The sequence below is a fragment of the Spermophilus citellus genome, assembly GCF_964194105.1.
Source record: "Spermophilus citellus genome assembly, chromosome: 5".
Lineage (NCBI taxonomy): Eukaryota > Metazoa > Chordata > Mammalia > Rodentia > Sciuridae > Spermophilus > Spermophilus citellus.
Genome location: NC_138186.1, coordinates 46,516,924 through 46,522,923, shown reverse-complemented (window position 1 = coordinate 46,522,923; position 6,000 = coordinate 46,516,924).

Here is a 6,000-nt window from a genome sequence, read left to right as displayed (position 1 = left end):
GGAAACGGCCGGCCGCTGGTTGCAGCGACTTAGGGGGCGGGCGCTACCTGCCCGGACCCACGCCGGCGGCACGGTGAACCAGCCCCGGCCGCGGGTTGCAGCGACCTTGGGGGCGGGCGCTACCTGCCTGAACCCACGCCGGCGGCTCGGTGAACCGGCCCCGGCCGCTGGTTGTAGCGACCTTGGGAGTGGGCGCTACCTGCCTGAACCCACGCCGGCGGCTCTGGGAACCGGCCCCTGCCGCTGCCCATACGTTGCAGTGATCGTGGGAGCGGGCGCGGCCTGCCTGGACCCACGCTGGCGGCTCTGTGAACCTCCGCCAACAGCTGCTCACACGTTGCAGCCAGCTTAGGAGCGGGCGCTGCCTGCCTGGGCCCCCGCCCATTGGGCTCTGTGAGTGGTCGTCAGCTGCCGCCAAACGCCCGCTGCCCACACGTTGCAGCGACAGTGGGGACGGGCGCTGCCTGCCTGGGCCCGAGCCCGTCCAGCTCTGTAAATTGACACCAGCCGCAGACAGGCGGCCGCTGCCCACATGCTGCAGTGAGTGGGGGAGAGGGCACTGCCTGCCCGGCTCCAGCAGGCCCAGATCTGTGAACCCCCTCTGGCGGTGCAGGGCTCCAGACGACCACATCCAAACTGCCAGCCCAGCGCCACAAACGACCCCCGCCAGGCTCGGCAACAGGCCCCGCCCACAGGGCGAACAGCAGGAGTGGAGACCCGCCCAGTCCGGGAGGAAGATCTGCTGCACAGAGATTGAATCCCGACCACTGAGAGGAGGAACTTGGCCCGGTGGCCACAGCGCCATCTACTGGAAGAACAGTTAATCGCACTCTAGGACTGCATTTATAAATATATTTTTTTTCTTGTTATTTTTTTTTATTTTATTTTATTTTTTATTTTTTTTATTATTTTTTTTATTATTATTATTTTTTTTTATTGTTGCTGTCTTTTTAAAGGATATTTTTAATCCATTTTATCATATCTTATTTTATTCCATTTTTAAACTTCATCTCTCATTTCTATTATTATTATTTGTCCTTAAATTCTCTTTAATTCTCTATCCTTTTCTCTCTTTCCTTCTTTTCTTCTGTCTTTACATTTCTTTTCAATTTTCTTATTCCCCATTCCTTGAATTCTACCTGCTTACTCTCATTCTCTTTAGTGACCACCTCCCTTCCCTTCTAATACCTTTCATCCCAAGCATCAAATAAATTTATAGGAGTAAACAATAGCTCAACAGTCAAACAGAACAAGAAGCAACATGAGCAGCTTCAAAAGGCAAGGAAGAAAAGGAGTACAAACAATGCAGGATAGCCTAAATATTCAGGAGGACCTAGAGTCATCAGAAAAATGGTCATACAAAGAGCTCAAGGAACACCTTAGACAGATGGAACGGAACCTTAAAGAGGATATGAGACAGCAAATTCAAGCAGCGAAAGAACACATTGAGAATGTATTACATAAACAGATAAAAGAAGAAGTTAAGCATCTGTATCAGGAGATAGAGATTATAAAAAAGAATCAAACGATAATCTTAGAAGTGAAGGAAACTATAAACCAAATTAAAAACTCAAATGAGAGTATCACTAATAGAATGGAGCAAGTAGAAGCCAGAACTTCAGATAATGAAGACAAAATATATCATCTTGAAAAGAGTCTAGCCAACATTGATAGGACGGTTAAAAACCACGAGAGAAACATCCAAGAGATATGGGACAACATAAAAAAACCAAATTTAAGAGTGATCGGGATAGAGGAAGGGATAGAGAGTCAAACCAAGGGAATGAGTAACCTGCTAAAAGAAACAATTACAGAAAATTTTCCAGAAATAAAAAAGGAAACAGATATACAAATTGAAGATGCATACAGGACACCGAGCACACAAAATCACAGTAGACCAACGCCAAGACACATTGTTATGAAGATATCAAATATACAGAACAAAGAGAAAATATTAAAAGCTGCAAGAGAAAAGAGACAGATTACATTCAGGGGTAAACAAATAAGATTAACAACGGATTTTTCATCACAGACGCTGAAAGCGAGAAGATCCTGGAACAACATATTTCAAACACTGAAAGACAATGGATGCCAACCAAGAATTCTGTATCCAGCAAAATTAAGCTTCAGGTACGACAACGAAATAAAAATCTTTCATGATAAACAAAAGCTAAAAGAATTTGTAGCCAGAAAACCAGCATTGCAAAGCATCTTGAACAAAACACTACACGAGGAAGAAGTGAATAACAATAACCAAAGCCAACAATGGGAAGTACCTCAATAAGGACAGATGGTGGGGGGAAAGCTAACAATGGAGAAACAAACTAAACTATAAATAAAAAAAAAAGAGATAAATAATCAAACATGGCTGGAAGTGCAAAATATACATCAATAGTAACTCTAAATGTTAATGGTTTAAACTCTCCAATAAAGCGACATAGGCTGGTAACATGGATTAAAAAAACAAATCCAACAATATGCTGCCTCCAGGAGACACATCTGACTGGAAAAGATGTACACAGGCTGAAGGTGAAAGGTTGGGAAAAAATATATCACGCACACGGTCCTCGCAAGCAAGCAGGCGTGGCCATCCTCATATCGAATAAAATCGACTTCAAGACTAAATCAATCCAAAGGGATAAGGAAGGACATTATATACTGTTAAAAGGAACCATTCACCAACAAGATATAACAATTATCAATATTTATGCACCAAACAATGGTGCTGCGACGTTCATAAAACAAATTCTCCTCAAGTTCAAGAATCAAATAGACCACAACACAGTAATTATGGGTGACTTCAACACACCTCTCTCACCATTGGACAGATCCTCCAAACAAAAGTTGAATAAAGAAACTATAGAACTCAATATCACAATTAATAACCTAGACTTAACTGACATATATAGAATATATCAACCATCTTCTAGTGTATATACGTTTTTCTCAGCAGCACATGGATCCTTCTCAAAAATAGACCATATATTATGCCATAGGGCAACCCTTAGTAAATATAAAGGGGTGGAGATAATACCATGCACTTTATCCGACCATAGTGGAATGAAACTGGTAATTAATGGTAAAAGAAGGAAGGGAAAATCCTATATCACATGGAAAATGAACAATATGTTACTTAATGATCAATGGGTTACAGAAGACATAAAGGAGGAAATCAAAAAATTCTTAGAGATAAATGAAAACACAGATACAACGTATCGAAATCTATGGGACACAATGAAAGCAGTTTTAAGAGGGAAATTCATCTCCTGGAGGTCATTCCTCAGAAAAAAGAAAAACCAACAAATAAATGAACTCACACTTCATCTCAAAGCCCTAGAAAAGGAAGAACAAAACAACAACAAATGCAGCAAAAGGCAAGAAATAATTAAAATCAGAGCAGAAATCAATGAAATTGAAACAAAAGAAACTATTGAAAAAATTAACAAAACTAAAAGTTGGTTCTTCGAAAAAATAAATAAGATTGATAGACCCTTAGCCATGCTAACGAAGAGAAGAAGAGAGAGAACTCAAATCACTAACATACGGGATGAAAAAGGCAATATCACAACAGATGCTACAGAAATACAGAAGATAATTAGAAAGTATTTTGAAAACCTATATTCCTATAAAATCGAGGATAGTGAGGACATCGAGAAATTTCTTAAGACATATGATTTGCCCAAACTGAGTCAGGAGGATACACACAATTTGAACAGACCAATATCAATGGATGAAATTGAAGAAGCCATCAAAAGACTACCAACCAAGAAAAGCCCAGGACCGGATGGGTATACAGCGGAGTTTTACAAAACCTTTAAAGAAGAATTAATACCAATACTTTTCAAGTTATTCCAGGAAATAGAAAAAGAGGGAGCTCTTCCAAACTCATTCTATGAGGCAAACATCACCCTGATTCCGAAACCAGACAAAGACACCTCAAAGAAAGAAAACTACAGACCAATATCTCTGATGAACATAGATGCAAAAATCCTCAATAAAATAATGGCAAATCGGATACAAAGACACATTAAAAAAATTGTGCACCATGATCAAGTAGGATTCATCCCTGGGATGCAAGGATGGTTCAATATACGGAAATCAATAAATGTTATCCACCATATAAATAGACTTAAAGATAAGAACCATATGGTCATCTCAATAGATGCAGAAAAAGCATTTGACAAAGTACAGCATCCCTTTATGTTCAAAACATTAGAAAAAATAGGGATAACGGGAACTTACCTCAACATTGTAAAAGCTATCTATGCTAAGCCTCAGGCTAGCATCATTCTGAATGGAGAAAAATTGAAGGCATTCCCTCTAAAATCTGGAACAAGACAAGGATGCCCGCTCTCACCACTTCTGTTCAACATAGTTCTAGAAACACTGGCCAGAGCAATTAGACAGACGAAAGAAATTAAAGGCATAAAAATTGGAAAAGAAGAACTTAAATTATCACTATTTGCAGATGACATGATTCTATACCTAGAAGACCCAAAAGGGTCTACAAAAAAACTACTAGAACTAATAAATGAATTCAGCAAAGTGGCAGGATATAAAATCAACACACATAAATCAAAGGCATTTCTGTATATCAGCGACAAAACTTCTGAAACGGAAATGAAGAAAAACACCCCATTCACAATATCCTCAAAAAAAATAAAATACTTGGGAATCAACCTACCAAAAGAGGTGAAAGACCTATACAATGAAAACTACAGAACCCTAAAGAAAGAAATAGAAGAGGATCTTAGAAGATGGAAAAATATACCCTGTTCATGGATAGGCAGAACTAACATCATCAAAATGGCGATATTACCAAAAGTTCTCTATAGATTTAATGCAATGCCAATCAAAATCCCAATGGCACTTCTTGTAGAAATAGATAAAGCAATCATGAAATTCATATGGAAAAATAAAAGACCCAGAATAGCAAAAGCAATACTAAGCAGGAAGAGTGAATCAGGCGGTATTGCAATACCAGACTTCAAACTATATTACAGAGCAATAGTAACAAAAACAGCATGGTACTGGTACCAAAACAGGCGGGTGGACCAATGGTACAGAATAGAGGACACAGAGACTAACCCACAAAGTTACAACTACCTTATATTTGATAAAGGGGCTAAAAGCAAGCAATGGAGGAAGGATAGCATCTTCAACAAATGGTGTTGGGAAAACTGGAAATTCATATGCAACAAAATGAAACTAAACCCTCTCCTCTCACCATGTACAAAAGTTAACTCAAAATGGATCAAAGACCTTGATATCAAAACAGAGACTCTGCGTCTGATAGAAGAAAAAGTTGGCTCCAATCTACATATTGTAGGGTCAGGCCCCAAATTCCTTAATAGGACACCCATAGCACAAGAGTTAATAACAAGAATCAACAATTGGGACTTACTTAAACTAAAAAGTTTTTTCTCAGCAAGAGAAACAATAAGAGAGGTAAATAGGGAGCCTACATCCTGGGAACAAATTTTTACTCCTCACACTTCAGATAGAGCCCTAATATCCAGAGTATACAAAGAACTCAAAAAATTAGACAACAAGATAACAAATAACCCAATCAACAAATGGGCCAAGGACCTGAACAGACACTTCTCAGAGGAGGACATACAATCAATCAATAAGTACATGAAAAAATGCTCACCATAGCTAGCAGTCAGAGAAATGCAAATCAAAACCACCCTAAGATACCATCTCACTCCAGTAAGATTGGCAGCCATTATGAAGTCAAACAACAACAAATGCTGGAGAGGATGTGGGGAAAAGGGTACTCTTGTACATTGCTGGTGGGACTGCAAATTGGTTCGGCCACTTTGGAAAGCAGTATGGAGATTCCTGGGAAAGATGGGAATGGAACCACCATTTGACCCTGCTATTGCCCTTCTCGGACTATTCCCTGAAGACCTAAAAGGAGTGTACTACAGGGATACTGCCACATCAATGTTCATAGCAGCACAATTCACAATAGCTAGACTGTGGAAACAACCCAGA